We start from the raw sequence: 22,314 nt of genomic DNA on the forward strand, positions 1-22,314 counted from the left end.
ACAGAGACATGAGAAATCTTTGTGCTAGATATTTTACTCCAGTGTGTGGTTCGCATGCTCCCCTCCACAGCAGCACCTGCTTGCTTTTCTGAAGGGCTGCATTGACTGTCTAAGAAAACACCTCTTTTCAAAACCACCTTGGGAGATTTCAAATGTTGTGGTAAAACAACTGTGTGATAGAAATTAGAAATCATACAGTAAGTACTCAGCTGGGGGTGTTTAAAAACCCATGAAAGTATGTGTGTACGTATATTATATCATTAGAAACTATCTGAGTTCCTTTCTGATTTTCCTTTTTTTTTTTTTTTCAAGTTCTGCATTCCTCAATTTATTCCTGATACAAACAAATGGGAGCGAGAGCAGCAGATCCCATCCACAATTTGGGAAATGCCAGTTGCTGCCCCATCTCACATAAGTAGAGGATGCCAATTGCATTTTAGAAGTAATTAGAGGAACTTCTGGAGTTTCCACATGCACTCTGTGATTTGGCAGCATGGCAGAATCAGAGAGATTTTAATGTTAGTGCTGAAAGATTGTAAAATCATGCCTTGCAACATAGAAAATGGAAGTTCCTTTGAAAGCTGCATTAATGAGCTCATTTTACTAAACTTCATTAAACCAGCCATATAATCTGTGCAAACTTAGTCTGCTTCTCAATTACATGGAAATGGAGTGCGCTCTGACAAGTTAGGAGCCAGTGGCCGTTACTGATTGTGTCATGCCAGGAAGGTTAAACTATTGCAGATGATCTCTTATGATTTTTTGAAGCTGCAGGTAAAGAAGAATTTGGCTGAGAAGTGCGGCACATGGGTGTGGGTTGATAAAAGACCTGTGGGACACAGGGCTCTTGTGCATGTGGGCTGTGGAAACACACCAGCAGATACAGTGGCACCACATTGGGGCTGCTGGGTGCACTGGCTCCCAGAGCACTGCTTTTGGAGGTACAGATGAAAATGGACATTTCCAGTACTCATCAGAAATGAGCATTAGACCTGTGAAGGGACAAGGAAGATCCTCAAAGACAATAAGCAAGTCTATCACCAAGAAAAACAAGGTGTGGGCAAAACTTGTATTTATCTGAACACATTGCTGTTTACCTCCCTCCCTCCCTAAAATTTCTGCTATTGTCTCCTGGTGTGTTGGACAGGGATGGGGTGGTGTCTGCGCTGTGCATCCCTGTGCAGGAGGATCATGGTCCCGTAGACACTGTTCTCTGCTTTATGGGGGGACTGTATGGCATAGATATTTTCCTAAATAGTTTTGTTTCATTTCACATCCTTGAGAGATGCCAATCTGTCAAATCCTAAATGTTTTGGAAAGAAATTCAGTTTTATGGAATTTCAGAACTCAAAACATTCTTGTCAAAATATGCCCCTACTACTAATGACCTTCTATTGGGAAATTTGGAGGATTAACTTAAACTTAGAAGTCAAAGGGAAGAAAGGAAAAGGAAGGACTGAAATCAAAATATTGAATTAACCTGAACCAACTTAATGATTTCTGTTTTCAGTTAGCAAACAATTCTGACAATTTAACTTTTCATCCCATTTCAGGGATTTATTTGAAACCTGTGACATGGGAGACATAGGAAAGAAAGCATTGGAAAGATCAGGTGCCTTGGGATGTGTTCCAGCCCTGTCCCCATTGGCGAGGCAGACTAAATTTGTGCCTTGCACCTTTTGATGGACTTATGTTTAATTATCTGTTTACTCAAACTCTATTCCAAACCTATTGTATATATTAATCACTAATCAAAGAGTCCAGTTGTCAGGAGCAGATGTGGCTGCTTGCCTGCTTTCCCTTTTATTGTATCAACCTGTCCTTCGAATGTCCCGGTGTTTTTCTTCTAATCATGCACCAGTTGTGCCATATTCTGTCTTGTGGGACACAATGCACTGTAACAATTAAGACCAGAATATCAAAGCTGGCTCAGCTTTTATTGGTGAGGGTAAAGTAAGTAAATGGTAAACAGCACTTCTGGGATAACACAGACCTCCTCCAACAACAGCTGTTGAAACCAGAGGATATAAAAGCGAGCTGGTGAGTTGATCTTTCACTCAATGTCTTCTAATGTGACTTAAAATTTGAAATCTGATACAAGTGCTTTAAAACATATACATTTTAAAAATTACTCAATGTGCATAAATCAGCTTTTCATTCAGAGATCTTAACCTGAGACACTCAAAAGGGAGGCAGGTTTCAGAAAGTGTTAAGTATCTGTCCATCAAAAAATTTGCCGTCATTACAGTGCTGAAATGATGTGTGCCCTGACTGTTATTGAAACACTGAAGAATGGCAGATGATTTACAGCCCTGGTGGCCGCCACTCCACCAAACCATGGGCAGATTTACCAGAATGCCACCGGCCAAAACAAATTGCACAGAATCACAGAATGGTGGGGGTTGGAAGGGACCTCTGGAGATCATCTAGTCCAACCCCCCTACTAAAGCAGGATCACCCAGAGCAGGTTACACAGGACGGCAGCCAGGCAGGTTTTGAATATCTCCAGGGATGCAGACTCCACAACCTCCCTGGGCAGCCTGTTCCAGTGCTCTGCCACCCTCAGAGTAAAGAAGTTCCTCCTCATCTTTAAATGGAACCTCCTATGTTCATGTTTGTGCCCATTACCTCTTGTCTTGTCACTGGGCACTGCTGAAAAAAGCCTGGCCCCATCCTCTTGACAACCACTCTTGAAGTATTTATAAGCATTGATAAGATCCCTCCTCAGTCTTCTCTAGGCTAAAAAGCCCCAAGGACCTCAGCCTCTCTTCATAACAGAGATGTTCTAGCCCTCTAATCATCTTTGTAGCCCTTTGCTGTACCCTCTCCAGTAGCGCCCTGTCCTTCTTGAACTGGGGGGCCCAGAACTGGACACAGTACTCCAGATGAGGCCTCACCAGGGCAGAGTAGAAAGGGAGGAGAACCTCCCTCAATCTGCTGGCCACACTCTTCTTAATGCACCCCAGGGTACCGTTGGCCTTCTTGGCCACAAGGGCATATTGCTGGCTCATGGTTAACCTGTTGTCCACCAGGATTCCCAGGTCTTTTTCCAGAGACCTTCAGACTGGCCATGATACCTGGATAATGTATTTAGAACCTCCCTATGAAGGCTTATAGTTCCTATGCTGCAAATGGTCCCTCATTACTTCATAAACCATGCTGTAAATGTAGTTAGATATGATGCAAATGTTTGAAAGAGACCTTGGGATGAGGTTATGTAAATGAACTGTCTATACATTATTTCCAGAGGAATAAGGATGTGTTTAAGGCCTAGCTGCAAAGTCCTGTGTATTGTTCTACAAGCCCAGGAGATGCATAACATTATAATCTATGTTGTGGCATTAATCATCGTATTGACATTAGGACAGTGACAGCAAAACTGACCTTGGAAACACCGTGGTGCTAACAGGACAAGAGGAACCACTTAACATTTGAACAGGACCATTTTCAAATCCTTTTGTTTAACTGGGTTCCTGCACATGCATCTGTGCATGGAGGAGGCTTAGGAAGACTATTTAGAGGAAAGGAGTGGAATAGAAAGACTGAGAGCTGGCTCTCAGGGTAGGATGGCAGAAATGAGGCAACAGCGACTTCTTTAAATCATTCCAAGGTTTGCACTGGGCATGGCACAGACTGGTGCATGAAATGGGGAAACTGTAAGTGGTTGCTGCTATTCCCTCAGGCCTTCAGGCTGAGCAGATCTTGTTCAGAAAAGGTTCTTGTTGAAGGCAGTAATTATCTGCTAATTAAATGATGCTGTTGCACATGGTAGATTTCCAAATTGGGATTGTCCTGGATTAATATAAGCCTGTATATGAAGAAGGTGAGCAAAACTTTGCCCTAAGACTTCCATGCATTTTTTTTCTGTGTGCCTTCTGTAATATAAAGACAATGTTAAATGAAACTATAAAGTGAAACTATCAGCTATTTGGCAGTGGTTCAGACAAGAAATACTTTTTAAAAACAAATTATATTATGAGCATGAAACATCTTTTCTGAGCGGCTGTGTTCAAGGAAAAACAGTAGTGGTAAAGCTAATAGCAATTGCATAAGAGGCAAAACAGCATGTATAGCTAAGGGTTCAGTGTGAGTAACTTTGGAATCTAATATGTTAGATGCAGTGGTTGAGGAGTGTTAATAAGATATTAAGAACCATCAGAAAACTCCTTCTCCACCTGTAATTTTTCCAGTGCCCTCCTGGAATATTTTTTTTTTTTGCAGCAACAATAGTAGAAGCACTCGCATAGGTTAGTACAGACCAAGACATGTTATGATTCAGGCTAGCAATTATATTTGAACATAGAATGTAAATTTTTTTGAGGCAATGAGATGTTCAAAGGCTGGCCTTAGCCTGCCATTGGAGCATTTTTGGGTGGTTTCTAATTTTTACTTATTGCAGAAAGCAAGTACAATTTACATTAAGGATCTATATTTTGTTTTCTTTTGTATCCTTTATGCATAAATACTGCATCTTCCAAAATTTTCTTCTTTTTTTAACATTTATGTCTATGTTTCTTTTGTCACCCTGACAGGATTTCCATTGTTGTTGGATCATTTTTTTACCTTTGAGAAAATCGTGTGTACAGCGGGGGGCAGGGTGTGATCAGGAGACTTAAAGCACTGTCCTGGTGGGGTCTGAATCAGCGTGTGGAAAATTTTGTTCAAATCTGAGGACTTAGAAGAAATGTTTTCCCTGAGGCCAGAAGCCTTTCAGTGATCGGTCAGTTCTAAAGATGAGTCACTGAGGCTGACCAAATAACAGCCAAATCATGCCGCTGATGCAAAAGTGTGTATGGAATTATGACAATTTGTGTTAAGAAATTAAGAACGTTACTTTGCTCCGATCCAATTTTATTCCCAAAAAGCAATACTAAAAATAGAACAAAAGCTTTCTCAAGAGGTTTATTCTGCTGTTCCTGTCCAAAACAAAACAGATATGTTGCTACTGAAAAAAAACTTCTCTTTTTCCTACATTCTCCAGTGCCGTTTTAGTTTCCCAATCAATACAGCACATGTTCAGAAAAGGTATAATTTCTTCAGGTGTTGGCCATAGTTGCTTTGTTCCTTATCATCTGTGGAGCACAATTCTACTTCAAAGAGACAAAATCAGTCCTCTGCAAGCCATAGGGTGCATTCTTGCAGTTTCCTCTCTGTCATCATGCAGAATTTATGAAGGCCTGTTTTTTTGTTCTCTGGTGTGATAGCATATGGAATATGGCCAGGTTTTCAGAGTATTCTTCAATGCCTGTGCCCATGGCCCCCAGCCTGCGAGGTGCCTGTTGATAACCCATGTCGACTGCACCAAAGAGGAAACAGGGTGAGGGCAGGAGAAGGCCTCAGCTCTGCTCCCTAGTGACAACAAAACTCCATCAAAACTCTAAAATTAAATTGAGTACACTTCCTGTGTATATTCAAATTGTTGTTCACTTGGATTGCAATGGCAATTGATTGATTCTCACTAAAAGCCTTCCTTTCACTGAACCATCTTGTTAAAATGCTTGTCTTATGGATCAGGAAAACTTGAAGCTGGACATTCATCAAAGCGTTTTTGTACACCTCTGGTAGGAGCAGAGGTCAGAGGACTCCAGAAGAGCTTCCCTGACCATCCATAGGGTTGGACAGAAGAAGGTGGGATGTGAATTGTAAAGAGAGGGGGGGGGGGGTGTCTGAGTCGTGCTCTGCCCTCTGTCAGAGAAACAATGGTTTCCCTGGAGATTTAGGGAGATGAATTAAACTCTCTGTATTCCAAACTTCATTTTAAGACTACACCCTGGTAGTCTATTTTTTCTTGAAGAGTGAATCTGTACAATTAATTCTGATGCAATATTTTTTGTTGCTCCATTTTCACTAGTGTAGCTTAAAAAATCTAACCCTGTAATAAATAACAGCTCTGTAAGCCCTGAGCTCCCTGTCAGTGAATCTCTTTTAGTGCCATCTGATTCATTTCTAAGGCTCCAGTTTCTCATTGTGGCTTATTATTACATTTTACTGTTCTGAAGGATGATGTAGGTAATTGCACTGGTCCCTTGGCTAACTGTAGATTCTTTTTAGTTTCTTAATAATAATGAAATTGTCATAGATGCCTTATAATATTTTTCTTCAGAAATAAACATTTAAGTAGATGTTCCCACAAAGTAATCCTAGGCTGCCCTGTGGCAACAATTATAATTAAAATATAACTGTTTGATTATATAATTGAAATTGCTTCCATTTGATTAGCTTGGATCCTTTCCATGGCCATAGCCCTCTTTTTGAATAACTCAGCCTTTGTACTCTGCACTGCAGGAACATTAATGTAGATTCAGTCACAGGCTAAAAAATACATGCCTGTTTCGATCCACAGGTAAAGAAGATACTTGATTGTAATACTGATTGAAAAGATCTGGTTTGTGTGTAACTAGGTGGCTGCACAGTCCTGCTAGAAACATAGGGCCAGTGCTTAAAAAAAAAACAAAATAGACAGTGAAGAGCAGAGCTTGAGTCTCTCCACTCCGCTGATGATCAGTCTAACAACGTGCTCATAGAGCCATGCTCATCCTTGCTCATGAGTGTTTTTCACTCTTGTGCATATTTATTATCAAAGTAGGTCTAGAGATGATCTTGAGAGCTCATCTGGTCCATTACTCTGTCCAAACGGCAGAGAATGTGGGCTGCCCGGATTTCTTTCAGTTCTGCCCTGAGAACACTGGTATGGTATGATACAGTATGGCATGGCATGGCATGGCATGGCCTGCCGCCTGCAAGGAAGCCAGAGACAGGCACCTGCAGTATGCGCTCCAGCGAGGTTTAGGGAAGAGAGAAACAGAAATATATTCACTTCCAGGAAGACTGAGGCATTGCTGGCAGTGGAGCACTTTCCCGGTGAAGCCTAGATGTAGGTGGACGTTACATTCCTCCTCAGCAGCTGCGTGGTGAAATGTGGTGGTGAAAGCCTGTAACGTTTAGAGATAGGGGCCTGAAATGGCAATTTGGCATATATAACTCACCCAAAATCATCCCTGGGAGTAGCACCAAAGGGCAATTGGTATCCCTTTACCACAATACAAGTAAGCACAGAAGCTGTGAAAGGGCACAGCATGTAAAGAGTAGCTGATTATTTAATTTACACCATTTGCAATCAAGTTGGGTTTATCTGGTAGCAGAAATATAAAGCAGCTCTAAATATTTCTAGAAATGTAAAGAAGAAATAAAATAAATTTGACAGTATAATTACAGCTTCCTTTTATGATTCCATCAACGTTATTTAAATGCACATGAACCTGTGCTTTTATAAAATCTTTATGAAAATCAAAAATTGTATTGAAATTCAGGAGAATGAGGGAAGAAAAGTCAAATTCCACATGTTTTGATTGTTTTATAGTGAATACACACAGAGCCCTATTGTAGTGCACTGCATACAAAGCATGACATTCAATTAAAGCATTAGTTAATGATTTCTTCATTCAGTGACAATCATGTAAACAGAAAAGTTGGAACATAACAAATTGAGAAAGGGACTGTGGAATAAATGTCAATTCAGGTTGAAAGCTAATGAATTGAAATGTCAAGTCAATCATTTAAAAAATTAGAATTCAATAGTTTAAAATCATTTAATCATTTTTATAATTATTTTGCAACATGGAAGGAGCAAGGGGTCAAAATACAAAACCGCGAGCATATTTTGGCTAATGTGAATATTGGAATGAATGGTTTAGTTGCATTTCACCTGGAGTACATTAGCAACTTTCACAATGATTATTTTTCTTGCTTTCAAGGAAATTAAATAATCAACCAGCCAAGACAGTTCTAAAATAAGCAATTGACCTGTCACAGGATAGAGGGATTGATTATTCCATAGTCTTCATTTCACTTTACTAAATACACATCAGAGCAGACTTTCAGAAGTGTCTAAAGGTTAGCTCAGCCATTTCGAGCCCCAGCCTCAAGGCTGTGAGTACATTCAGTTCCCACTGAACTTTATAAAAGCGAACCATGGTTGATTAAGCATCAACCCTTAATCACCTTCAGACAGTGGATGCTAGGTAGCACAGCTGTCTATGTTGAGGTGGGACAGGAAGAATGTGTCAGGAGCAGCTAAGTCCTTTGCTTTAGAAACACAAATATTAACAGTTTAAAGCCATGCTATGAAGTACAAATATGCCAAACTGCTACAAGATTCACTGGGTTGCTTATTTCATGGTTACTACCTTCTAAATATAACAGGTGACTAATGGGCGAATGAAAGGGTTGGCTAATCTTCAGCACAAGAGTATGGGAGAAACACCATGTCAGCAGGTTGAACAACTATTACATGATGATGGTTTCCTGATGTTACGCTCAGTAAGAGCTGAAGCTCTATTTTTAGAGAGGACATTGATACCGCTGCAAAACTTCTAGAAGCTTATTTGTGCTTTGTTAAAAGCATGGGGAGAATTTATTTTTTGTAGGTGCCTGTACAAGAAGTGAGGGTCAGACACAGTGGGATTTGCTTGGTCTGTGCTCTGCGTGCAGGACTTTCAGGGAATCCAGAGGGAACTCTGTGAGGGGCTGATTGTCCAGCTGAGCTTCTTCCCTGTTAGAGTTCTCTGGGTCATCCAGTATTTACAGAATGAACACCAGAGAATATTAAAACCATGCTTTGGTTTTGTTCTGTTTGGCTTTTTAGGAAAAAGAAAACAAGATTGTTTTCTAAGTAATATGATTTCTGACTACAGTATTTAGTGCTGGTGGTGATACTGGGTTTTTGTTAATAGTAGACAGCGAGGAAAAATAGTCTGCTTCCTCCCTGGGAACTGTATGATATAATTAAGGATATAACCACACAAAACAATTGTCTTTAAGGACAATTGGGTAAAGCCAGACTGGTAGCATCAGTATCCAATCACAGGAAAGCAGAAATGGCCACCTAAGACAGCAAGTCAGATGAACAATCTGAGAAAGTCTATCAGACACTACTCCACATGCCATCCTCCAGCCCAAGGCAGTCTCCAGCATCCCAGAAGAAAATTAAATTCTATTGTATAAACCCACACTGACCAATAGTCCCAGAGCAGCTTGTATGTGTCTTGCTGTGGTCAGATTTTGGTAATTCGTGTATCTTCTGCAAATGCTTGTGACGTGTGACAGCTTACAGTCTGCACCCAGGTATGACAGGAACTACAGATGGAAAGGAGTTGTTAACCTTGGCCCCATGGGACTGCTCTCCGCTGCATATTTTAATGCAATGTGCAGTTGGCCCACTGTAGATGATCTGATATAGATGTTACTGTCACTTTCCCTCTTAGTCAGAACAGTTCATCAGTGACAATGGAATAGATTATGTTGCTGCCAATAGGAGAAATGCCTGCTGAAAATCTAAGCCACAACTCTATAGGTTCTTTTGAAGGAAAACCACCTAATTATAAGGCTAGAAATGTACCATGGAATAATTAGTATGCTTGGTATTTACACTTAGAAAAATTATTGTAACGCATAAAATACAGTATTAAATTGGAATTAGCTACACTTATTTCAGTTACTAATATAGCCGCCCTCCACACCACCTCTTGTGGGACCTCTCCAACATCTGTTTGAAAAAATGAAACCAAATCAGCCCACAGTTTCTGCATGATCTAATTGTAAATCTCCAGTAACTTCTTGGGCTCTGTCCAAAACAACATGAGTTCCAATTTTTCCAGTTTTTCCTTATGCTGGGAAGTCAACCACCCATGTTATTACTGGGAAACATGACCTTGTGTTATGTTCCCCCACTGAGGTCCTTGAGTCAATAATCCCTGCAGTGCTTCAGCTTTTTTAGAAGTCCTGTTCTCTTCTTTTAACATGCTTTACTCTCGACACAGTGCCAAATGTTACAACAAGTTTTTAGAGGTGCCAGAGTTATGATAATCAATGCTAAGAGAGCTGTAGAAAGGATGTACAAGCTCATACCTCAGAGTTTCGAACACTTTCCCACTCTTAGAGATTAAGATGAACCCATCAGGGGCAGCTAGATTGTTCCCTTTCTGCCAAAACTGAGATTTCTTCTGCTTTTGTCCAAAGCATCTGTTTCTGGCTGCTGTCAGAGACAGGAAACCAGACTCGGTGGACTCTAGCTCTGATCTGGTCTGGCAATTCAGATGCTGAAAAAAAAAAAGGGGACAGGCTTGTTCTTTCACTAGCTTGTTTTTTTTTTATACACACCCGCACAGAGATGGCCACGGCAGCTGCTTCCACGGAATGGAAACAGGGCAGAGCAAGGCCATACCAGGCCATCGAGATTTCCAAAATGAAAGTTTCAGTTTCACTTCAAAGTGCGGGCAGACTAGTACTTCAGAATTCCCGTTTTAGCCACATGTTTTGCATGTTTAAACGGTTTCACTCAGAAGACAGCAACCAGAAGTAATTCTGTGAGAAAATAAACTCTGACTGGATTTTGCGTAAGTCAAGATCCTGTACCCCTTTCCCCAGCCGTAGTTGTGATGCTTTTTCTCTGGGTGCTCGCTCATAATTTCTGATCAGCCATATTCCCTCTCCAGGTGTTTGATGCCTTCAGAAACAGGGTTAACATGCATTTCATGTTTGTGCCTGTCTTGCCAAGCTTCAAGCTCCAGAGCAAGTCCTGGTGAGGATGCTGCCCTTTGCAAGGTTTTGATGAGAAAACACCATGGTGTGCCACACTGGCCTGGCCCGCTCATGCACCGGGCAGCGTGCGGTGCAGAGGGACCCTCTGCTGTGGGCTGAGGGGGGTTAATCTCTTTGGAAGACTTTTGTTTTATTAGACGATGATTTCCAACAGCAATGAGAAAGAGGTTGTGACCCTCTGACAAAATTTTGGCTGCAAAATGAAATTTCCTCTCCATGCAGGAAACCACTGGAGAGAATATTTCTATAATACTTCCATTCAAATAAATCCAGGTATTCCAGTAATTGTATGGTCTCCAGTAAAAAATATCAAATAAACCTGTCATAGACTTTTTTCCCAGATGCTTAGATACTGTCTCCTTTCACTGCTTACCCATGTAACACAGCCTGAAATGCTAACGGACATCCAAGGTTACGCTCCTGCGGTTCAGGCTCCGTGGCTTCTCCTGGAAGGAGACAATGATTTCACTATGCTCCGGGGTCTGTGGCTCGGCAACGCTCCTGCTTGCCCAGTAAATGAGGTCAGAGCAGCACTCTCTGCTAATATCTTGGGTAACACGGCCTCTCTGAGAGAGCAGTTTGAACGTGATGCAATCAAAGCTCATAACTATATAATTTATTAACTTGCTTTGTAAGGCAAAAATGGCACAGCATAGAAAAGGTGTACTCTGTAAGGAACATGCAGCAGCCACAGCGGTGTAACTGTCTAATAAAATGTTTGTGCTGTTGGAAAGGTTTGCTGCAGAGGAAGATAAAAGACAAAGATCAATAAAATGTAAAAACCTTTACTTGGAAGCCTTCTGTCTTAAGAGGAGACAGGTCTGCTTAGCCGGTGTGCAGAGGGCGTATATTCTCATGGCTGTCTTTGTACTAAGCCTCAGATCTGACTCCTCCTGCTCCCTTCAGGTCCACAAAAGCTTGTCTTCATCCACGCCAAGGCCTTGCAGTATCACCCCTTGACAGAGCTGTCTTTTGATACTGAAACATTTAAATGACTGCTGGTCATTTACTTCAATTTGCCTCCACAGCAAACCTCCCCGCTCATCCGCCCAGCTGCAGAAGGGCATTTTCAGCCTTTACATGCAGCTCACAGCCTCAGCACAGCACCATAGTCTCAAGTCCCCCAAACATTTTAAACAAACCAGAGATGAAACACTAACACAAGTAGTAAATCTCAAAGACAGCTCAGTGATAGCATGTGCTGCTTTAGCTGTGACGTACAGTAGCTTAAAAAATTAGAATTAGTTACGAATAGTAGATTTCTCACACTGCCAGACTGTATCATTTATCTTACATAATTTACTATATCATTTTCTCTTATAAACAGTTTAGAAGCCCAAGACTCTTTTAAAAACAAAACAAAACAAAAACCAGAAATGGATTTAATATTTAACCATTTGCAGGGGACCAAACTTCTTCCTGGTAGAAGTGAATGAATTTGACCCACTCTGGGCAGTTCCCATCAGCTTAAATAGACTTTCCTCAGGGCTGGGCTCCACCCAATCTGGTTTTTAGCTCTTCTCTGGATGACACTCTATTAAAATTAGAGTACCTTGACCTCCACTGGCAAGAGACAAAAGCCCAATGTATTTTTCTTACTAATTGGCACATCCATAATGACTTTCATTTCAATGCAAGTGCTTTGGAAATATGAATTGATGGGGAGCAAAGTTCATTGATCAGAGCTTGTGTACAGGCACCTTTCCTCCTAGTACGGTTTTTGTATATAATCACTCAGCAACAGCCAGCACTTATCAAAGAGAAATCCAGAAATGTATTGCTGAACATCTACATGCAGGAAGCATTTATCCAACCACATACTTGAGCATTAATTTTACATAGAGGAAGAGGGATTTCCCTTTTGATGGTGATAGTTCCTGTAACAAAGAGATGGAACGGTCTGAAGAGTTTATAGTATTTATTATTATGAAATGGGCAGGAGAAATTGAGTGACCTTCTGGGTTAATAAGAATTTTGAGCAATGGTTTCATTGAGATATAATTCAGTGTTCAGCGGGCATAAGTCTTATATCTTAATTAATAATATATAGATATTTTAAAATAACATTTTAGGAGTATTAAATCTATTATCACAATAAGACACTTCAGTGTGTGAACTAGTGTGAATTAATTCACACCTAGTTGTATGGATGGCTCTTAGCCCTTTGGCCCCATACTTGACAATATGCTAGGCTTGAATTAGTGCACTGTAATTCACAGCTTGTCATGTCTTATTGCTGAAGCATATCCCTGAAGTGGCTTCACCAATATATAGGCTGGCTTCACACTTTCTTGTAGAAGAATGGCTTCAGCTCCTCCCAGACACAGCTACTCTCCAATGCTGTGACCTCTGAGAAAGGCGTCACGCTTCCCACTGCTATCAGCTGGCGCTCCCCGTTCATGGAACTATTACTACTACCTTTATAGCCTTGGTGCCTGATGCACAACACACAGCTGAGGAGCAAATTTCCCTGCAAAATAGTAAGATACATTTGGCTTCCTTGCTTCCAAACGTGGATATGCTGTTTGGAAAACCACGGATTTATTGAGAGACACTGTACTATAACTTGAGTTTGACTGTGGAGTGAAATGCTGTATTGCATCAGCACAGTACTGGCGAATATGAGGGCCCACATACAGTGGAGAATAAGATTTCTTCTCCATTCTTGCTGAACAGAAATAATTCTGTGACTCATCCACTGCAGGAATTGCTCAAGAGAACTTCATTTCAGTGTGTGGGAAAATACTACCCCTATAATATTGCTAAAGACTGCATCATCTTGTTTTATCCTAGCTCTAGAAGTGCAAGCATTATTTGTTGCATCCACCTGGATAGTGGCCTCACATAACCTGCTTAGTTTTTTGCTTATTCGTTTGTTTGGCCAGCTGGCTGGTTGTTTTTCAGATGCATTTGATCCCATTTGACATTCCTGATGTGGAGCTTTATGTGGGAATACCAGAGCTGCTCTGGCACTCCTAAAGAGCAGAAAGAGCACCAGTTTTGTGAGCTCTCAGAAAAACAGCTGAGGCGATGAAGTTTGGGAAGTCAAAAAAAAAAAAAAAACAAAACGAGAAAAAACCCCAAAGAAAAAAAAAAAGCATGTAAAAGCAAAGAGCTTGATAGGTGTGGTGATAAATCTGAATAAATAAATGAGAGTTGCTGCAAGACACGGAGGTAGCAGTTTTGCTGAGCTATGTTGGAAGAAAGCCCTGAGTGTGTGCCAAAGCGAGAGAGCAGCTGTGAAACACTGGGTGTGGGTACTCAGCAGTAATCTGTTTTAACCCTGTACATAATGATATAATGCAATGTCCAGCCCATGCTCAGTAAGTGGTAAAGTACACTAAATAGGTGCCACACAGGCATAAAATATGCCTAGCCTGTTTCTTTTGTTCTGCAGTAATCCACATGAAGACAGTAGTCATTCTTCTGTCCATCTCAGGAACCATGAAAAGATGAGAGTGAAGTCTTGGTGTGATCAAAACCTCTCTCCAGACAGGTCACAGAGCTGCATTCTTTCCTGGTGCCATCTCAGCGCTCTTCTCAACATTTCCCTTGCATAAATTGCCAAAGCTACCTTTCAGTGTCAGAGTGAAGACAGCTAGAAAGTTGTAAAATACAACTACAACAACAGGAGAGTTTATTGAGCTGCAAATTCTACAGAAATGCATGTTTTCCCAGAAAAAATCTAGATCTCTGTGGAGTTATTCAGACATAAGGGCATTCCCAAGATTGTCAGCTCCGTTTTTTTTTCCCAGTTGTTAAGAACTGTTTTCAAATGTGGGTCCCCGAAAAAATTTATCAGCACCTTAATATAGATGGCATTTTTTTTCCTCACCTGCCATAGATGTCACCTATTCAGAAAACAAAGACTTATTTTGTTAACAAAATTAAATAGTTATTTATGAAGATGGTGTCAGGTATTTCAGTTTGAAAATGTTGTCAACATTGGTTTTGCTTCAAGGCACACCTCTGGTAATACAGCATACATATACAAAAGCTGATAAGTGACTATATACATCATGTCTGAATATATACAGAAGTTCAATATTTCTATTTACAGGGTAAAGTAATGGAGTCAGTCTGATCTGAGAGAGGTTCTGCATGCAATTTGAGGGAATCTATGTTTAATTTAATAGGTCATGTATCTGTCTCAAGTGGGGATTACAGTATCTGGTTTAAAGTGATCTACAGTATCAGGCTTATTATGTAGCTTTTATTTTTAGCAAGGAATAGATTTAACAGTTGACACTCCTGCTTAAGTATGAACTACATCAAATTTACAACACAGGCCAGTCTGCTGGCTGTACTAGACATACCCATTTACAAACAACCTTGGGACTTCCACTCGTCGGGTAGTTAGGGGCAGTGTGAAGTGGCAGGCTGGAGGCACAAAATCACCATGATCCTACAGCAACCTGAGCTGATCTATGGAGCACTATTGTTGGTGAGGTTGTAAAGCTGATTGGAGGACGAGTTGATCACCACACTGGGAAAAGTTATGGAGCAAAACTGAGTAGAGGGAATCCAGAGTGAAAAATAGTTTGTGCTCAAACGCCCTGAAAAAGTGTATCGCACGCTCTGCTTTATACTTGATGAGTGCTAATACAGCCAGACAGTGGGACCAGCAGAGCTAGTCTGCAGTGAAGGAGAGAAAAACAAACAAGCAAATAACATAAGCAGAAGATTTCTGAGGGCTGATGGGGAATATGTGTATGGTTGCAACACACACTGAGGAAGAATGAGGGTTTTCATGCGATACTGTTGTTGCCAGTTGCAATGTTTAAATTATTTGGATACAGCAAGAGATCAAAAGATTATCATATTTCCTGTGATGATTGGCTGCTCCCTTGATCTCTCCTTGTCTGTACCTGCCTATCCTTCACTACATCCATCACTGTAGCTGGTTTCCAGCTAGAAACCCATCGCAGGAAGCTGAGTGCTGGTACAGTTTCTAGCATAATGAGATGACTTTCATTTCGCTTGTGTAATAAGAGTAGCAAAACAGAGGTAAGTCATAAAGAGCTTATCTGTATTTTAATTAACTCAACTTTTGCTTCTGGCCTGGTCTGTAGGTTTTCTTGGCACAGGAATGAATCCTCTCAGGTGCAGAGAAAGAGGAGTGTAATATCTAGTCATCATAATTGCACCAGTGAAAGTTGCTCTATAAACAGAATTATTCTGCTAAAATTGCACTTCTCCTAGGAAGCCTATTCTACTTCTGCAAGTGGCTTTACTGGAGTGATACAAAACTTTCCTTGTATGGCCTGGCTACACAAAGACTGCTGTGCCAGGACTGAGCAATACTAGCATGTCTATATGAGCAAAAGGCTTCTAGAGCAGGCATCGTTTTGGTCACTGAGATAAACCTTAAGATTTTTTTCCCCTTTTACTCATTTATATCTAGCTTAAAATCTATATCTCGTGACCAGAAGTACAGCTACAAAAATTCCAATAAATCCATTTTCAAGTGCAAGTTTTGCTCCTGAAAACGATGCTGTAACAAAATCATCACGTGGTTCCATGTCCATCACTGAACAAATCTGCTTCATTTACAATTACAAGTTAGCTTTTCTAATTGCCATCTCTAGCAGCTCTCTACCTGCACTCTGGCAGCCCAGCCAGAGTCAGCATTCCTCAAACGTCCTTACCAGCTACAATGACTTTGCAAGCAGAATTCCTGCCCTGCCTTACACTGGATTCTCACACGGTTGCATTGCAACAGCAAGAATGGATGGGGGCATAATTTCTCTTTTCACATCAGTTGTGTACAAAAGGGAGGGAACCTGGTTCAGGTGACAGAGTATATGCTGAGTTCACTTCCCTGGCCTTTGAGATTCATTCACTTACACATTTACTCGGGCACAGCCTCTCCCTGACATTGACTTTTTGGGATACCATAGACAAGGAGACCAGGCTATTTCCACAAGGTGGTCAATTTGACAAGGTCGATAATGGAAAAAACTGAAATCTTCTTTCTTTTGTCTTCCTCTTCTGCTCTTCTAAAGGATACAGCCCCGAACTAAACTCCACTTTTCCAGCCACTGCACAGCAAGTTGGTTATTTCTGTAGGCAAGGTGGCAGGTTAGTGGCAGGAGGACACTGCCAAGCAGATGATGTCCAGGAAAGTTTAATTGGCTCCCCACAGGTCCTATACATCCAATATCGCTTTTGTAATAAATCCAAAATGTCACTTGTTAAATAACCTGAGACCTTTCTTGTAATCACACAGGATTACATTAGAACATTAAATCATACATAATTGGACTGTCCCATTTAGACATAATTTTAAGGTAAAAATAAAAAAAAAATAATCAGACAGTAGTGTATTATATGTAATGAGAAGTTTATTGCAGTTCCAAAAATATCTTCACTGAAAGTATAAAAGAATTTATGGGCTAATTTTTTTTCCTGAATATAAAAAGGACTAACTAGAGTGTTTTAATCTGCAGCCACCAAAGTAAGCACGCTTTCTGACACAAAGGCTTTGCTTTTACTAACAGTAATTAGATGTTTAGTCACCTGTAGAAGAAAATATTCAAATGCTCTTATCTTTGCTGGTCTTATCTCTTTAAATTACACTTTCTACTTGTTCTTGAAATAGAATCAACATAACTTCATTGGCTTGGATATTTTGACATATAATCAAGCTCAGAACTGATTTCTCAAATGAAGGGCTTAGAATTAAACTGGAGTCTGTTGAACCGAGATGTATAAAAATATTCATTTCCTTTCTGTAAAGTTTATTGTTATTTATAGTCAAATATATTCACTATCAGAATGCTTTGCTGAAAAAGGGGTTGAGAAAAGGCAGAACTACTATCAGCATTGCCACTTTCCTGGAAATTTATGTTCTGCAGGTATGTTCAGAGAAGTTTTTTGCAGAGATTTCCCACCCCAGAAAGTGAGGAAAATGATCAGGCAGTAGGAAACTACCCCAGCCACACAGACATCCTGCCCACAGGGCAACCCCAGCAGTCCGTGTGTGCGTGCACAGGATGTGGGCAAGTAAAGAAACACACGCAGGATGTACGCAGCCATGTCACACCAGTGACGCTTCCTCGCAAGGTTATTATGATGCACCAGAGCTCTCCTCTGCCACACAGCCCAGCATCCGAGCAGGGTGGGCAATGGGTTCCTGAGATGGTTCTCACTCCTTCACAGCATATTTCCGTGCCCTGGTGAGGTTATGCCTTTTTACAACTGTAAAACTAATACATGTACATGAGGTTTTGTTTAAGATCTGATGAAAATTAAACATCTTGGCATTTTTATATACCAGCCAGTCTCTGCCTTCAAACAATTTTGTGCTAATATTTCTCCCAGAGAAAATTTGTGCTTCAGGAAGAGTTCTGAGATTTCAATCTTTATTTCTCATGCCCTCTCCTTTTGGTGTGCTTTGCATGTGTTTTAAATTAGATGGTTTGGAACTTATGGATGGTGTGCTTCCACCTGTGTTTTATAGTCTTGAGATTTCTAAATGCATACACTTCATGTTTATATCATAGAGAACTCTAATAACCTTGTGTTATTATCATTTATTTCAGCTTGACATAAATCAGGAGCCAAACGAAAGGGAGGACAGGTTTTTCTGTGTTTAACTAGGTTGCTTCACGTTGCTTGACATTCTCCATGACTTTATTTAAAAGCTTCCCTCCAGCTTCATTAAACTGTCTTTGACAGGCAGCAGCTTAATATACACGTGCACACACACATAGGTATATATGTATTCATTTGAATTTGGGCTCTTTCCCTCCAGTCTCTGATAATTATGGTTTGTGTCTGGAGGGATGAACTGTCTAAAAAATAATAAATAAGAGGCTATGAGAATTGAAAGCCAGTGTTCAGGTTCATCTAGAAAAAAATTAAGCAAATCAAGCTCGGGTTTATAAAGGGAAGCAAATTACCCTGGGGTCTCCACACACCGGATCAGAACTGACTTGATGTATTTAATTATATTGCAGGTTCCTGCCCTTCTAAAGAAAATTGTGGCACTTTTACTGCAGCCACCCAGGGAGGTGACAATGAGGTTATCAGGCAGTCTAGAACTGCTGCAACAGCTCCTTAAATACACCAGCCAGGGAGCCCTCGCAGTGCTAATGACACCACCTTATACCAACAAACCAATGCCCAGCTGGCCACTAACCATCCCCATCAGCTGATTGAAAGCTTCAGTCTTTTGCAGGTGTGGGTAAGAGGGAGCGAAGTGCCTCCTAAGGAGATAAAGGAAGAAGAACAGGCTGGGAGTTGGCAGTGGGAGAAGCTGTTGATCATACAACACAAGCCTTCAAAGTAGCAGTGGGCTGGCATGGATGCTACCTCTGCCTTCCCCGCTGGGTCTGGGTGGCAGCAGCTGCTGTATTTGCAGTCCACTTGCAGATGGATGCAGCTCTCAGTATGCTGAGAATGCTGTGTACCGCAGAGGTATGCAAAAGACATGACTCAACACCACTCAGATCATGATCCTACAAGCAGCTTGGGGATTTGGTCTTGATGGTGGGCTGATTATTATTTTATCTCTTACCAAACTGCATAATTCACAGCAGTCTAATGTTTGCGTGTTTTCTTTGTAAGCCACTCTTGCTATTTCATTAGTAGCTATGTTAAAAGAGAAAAATGCCTTTCCCCCCACAAAACTGTTTACTCTCTTTCACGGAGACTGCTCCCAGCTTTTCTACCTCTCCACAGAACCTTGAGCCCACTTGAAGGGCTGTATTTTTGTAATCACTAGACAATCCATTTCAGCTGGATGCAGAAAACCATCTTTGATTTCAATTTCCCCTTAAGTGATTTAACGAGGCTTCTGGTTGAGAACAGACTTCGAGAGTGGCCTGGAGTGGTTTCTGAATTCATCCACCCAGATGGAAAGCCAAATTTAAAGATGTTTATGAGTGCGCACAATGCACCCTCACATATGTGCAGCCACTGACTGCAATGGCAAGTTGATTGCCAACCTGTGTGCCCATCTCACTGCTGGGGGGCTCAGGAGCTCTGCAGTGTCTACCTCACCAGCCGTTGAGGTTTTTGACTTGCTTTGCCAAGAACTTGGCTGCAGTAAATATGTCAGTAAATAAGTTATTGATATGGTAGGTCTGCACAGTTGCCTGGAGTGAAATCCAGAGTCTGGTTATTTAAAGGGTTGGTTCTTATATAGATTTTTTTGGGGGTGTTTTCAAATTATGACCTAATGTGTTACCTGGAACAATGCAAATGTGACCACGGGGGCAATGACTTGCTTGTCTTCGTTCAAAGACAAGAAGGGATTGAACAAGATAAGAACCTGTGTGTTCTCGGACTATCCAGGCTGCATTGTTACGTTTCTCCTTCCTTCAGTGAGTGATTCTAATAATCTGATGACACCTTCTTTAGGCTGTGAATGTCCACATTGATACATAGCAACTGGTAGTTATTTTCACAGTATTTACCAGAAGTTGAGGCCATCTACTATTTAGTAGGGAGGTCCCTGTCCTGCTAGATGCTTTAGTACAAGACAGAATGGGTCTTTTGCTGCAGTTGTTGCATATTGTGTTAGTTCCGTAGCACAAACAATAGCAGTTCATAATTTTACATCCAAAAATGCAGGCTCAAAAGCTGCTGGCTGCAGTACAGGTGGTAGGGTCTGTACAATGGGAGAAATGGTGAAGAAGCACGGTCACCAACTTTTGCTGGTCAACATGCTTCTGGTAGAGCCAGACTGTGAGCGCAACTTTTGGATCACTGTTGCTTTGACAGGTCTTTCAGACAAACTACCTCATGATGCTGCATATGTTGTGGGCAGAACTGTACTTTTCTTAGCCTGTCTGGGTTCTGGATGTTAAGATCACATTTAAAAGGTGTGCAAAAACTCTCAGCTAATGTGACCAAAGGTTATTCAATCTGCCTATACAAGAATATACATGGAAATACTTTTTTTCTAAAGCAGAATGGTAGTGTCCAGACAGAACGAGACCTTAAATATCTCGGGGAAGTTCTCAAAACTCTGTCTCCATCACTGAATAGCAGCTGCCTTCAGCTCCGGGCTTAGGTCTCAGCAAGTCATGGGGTTTGCTTTTGAGCCCAACTGAAGGTTGCAGTTTGAAGACACTAACCCAAGAACACACAGTGAGGCTTTGTGGGTAAGAACATGGTCAGAAAATTGTGGATCATCAGGTTATCTAAGTGCATGCAAGAGGATGAACAAGTAGATTCAACAGGGATGCTCATTTTAGGCCATGAACACCAAGTGCTGCAAAAGGCCTACAGAATATCTCTTATTGTTATCAACAATGATAATCCATTATACTGATAGTGCTGGAGTACTCATACATTCGGAAGTATGAACAGATGCCTTTGCAGATTTGCTTAAAAACATGTGAGTTGCTGTTGTCTCCACAACCTGTGCAGTCTATTTCTATGGCCACAAGCAGCAACAAAGATGGTTCCCACACTGTGCAATGGGGCAATGAATAAAACTACAAATTGCCAACCAGCAGGTGATCCTGATGGTGTATCGATAAGAGGTTGGAGGGAAAATGGGAAGGGGAGAGCACTGCTTGAGCAGCATGTGCTGAGACGCAGCTTATGCTATGTGGTCCTGAGGACAGGCCAAATCCTGCTCACCCTCCTACTGTGATTAGAAACAATAACTGACAGCAGAGGAAAAGGCATGGGACTCACCCTGGTATGTGTTGGCTTACTAGGAACATCACTTGGTTGAATGACACAGCTGCTGCTGAAGGATTTGGAAAGCAATGCTGTGCATGCACCAAATGCCAGTGAGAGTGGGAATTGGAAGCTCCTTCTGTAAACTGGGCTGCTCTTTATACCTTCTTCAAATCGTTGCCTACAGTTTCATGTGTTTTCAGAGGAGTATTTCTGCGTTTGTTTCTTTAAAAATAAAACCATGAAAGTAGTAAAATACTTGCATCTCATCTGTAAGAACAATGTCCTGCTGAACTTGTTCTTTCAACTAGTCCGTTAAACTTTGTATTTACTGTATCCTCTGTAAAATGTGTTTAAACTGTTCCCTTGGTTTTGAAGCGATTTTTGTTCTGAACATTGCATATTTTTGCAGCCACATCTTGTGACAGTTACTAGGCGTTCTTACTTTACTAACAAATGAGACTTTCACTTTCAAATTCTTTGCAAAATTGTGTAATACACATTCTTTATGAGACATTGAGTTAGCATTTAAAAAAAAAATTTGGCAGTGGAAAGACTGTTATAGTTGTGTGACAAAATTCAGATTGGAAGGAAATAGCTCACAAAAGCATGAATTAAACATCTAATTAAAAGTGTTAAGTCTCATTTTCATTTTCTTCAAAACACCAAAGACGGAAAAGCAGCTGCGTGCCTGAAGAATGCAGTATGATAGGATCCAGTTGTGTATGAACATAGAACTGATACAGAGAGCTTGAGGAAACATATTTATGGAAAATGTGGATTTTGGGATCCTTGAGGACATGATTTATCACAAAGTAGATGTTTGTAAGGACTGTAAGGATGTAATGGGATCTGAAAAGGGAGTGGCAGAATGTTTACCTAATTTGTAGTGAGGAAATATATGTTTAATTAACTTCATTTTTTTCAATTAGCAGATGATACTCCTATGCATAATCTTGTGCCGTGCTTCTGGTTTTGGACTAATGGGTTCACAGGGGTCTGACATAAATGGGCTCATATTTTTTAAGCAGCTACTTTGAAGACATGCAGTTGTCTCCACTCAGGGTTGCAGTGTCC

Source organism: Leptosomus discolor, chromosome 9 (assembly GCF_034619465.1).
Source record: "Leptosomus discolor isolate bLepDis1 chromosome 9, bLepDis1.hap2, whole genome shotgun sequence".
In the NCBI taxonomy this organism is placed as follows: domain Eukaryota; kingdom Metazoa; phylum Chordata; class Aves; order Leptosomiformes; family Leptosomidae; genus Leptosomus; species Leptosomus discolor.